We start from the raw sequence: 234 nt of genomic DNA on the forward strand, positions 1-234 counted from the left end.
CGAATGGTCGCGCGCCCACGCTGTCTCGAAAGGTCATCTCCAGTTTACACCGGTTCTCTGCTCTCGCTGTCGTCAGACGTGCCCACGCTGTCTCGAACGGGCATCTCCAGTTTAAACCGCTTCTCTGCTCTCGCTGTCGTCAGGAACGAGGTCGCATTAAGCAATGCCTTTTTGTTTTCAGTTACAAGGGTTTCCATGCTGCGAGTAGGCAGTTTTAAGGTAGCAGAGCATAAC

Source organism: Pollicipes pollicipes, unplaced genomic scaffold (assembly GCF_011947565.3).
Source record: "Pollicipes pollicipes isolate AB1234 unplaced genomic scaffold, Ppol_2.1 Scaffold_6052;HRSCAF=7182_pilon_pilon_pilon, whole genome shotgun sequence".
NCBI lineage: Eukaryota > Metazoa > Arthropoda > Thecostraca > Pollicipedomorpha > Pollicipedidae > Pollicipes > Pollicipes pollicipes.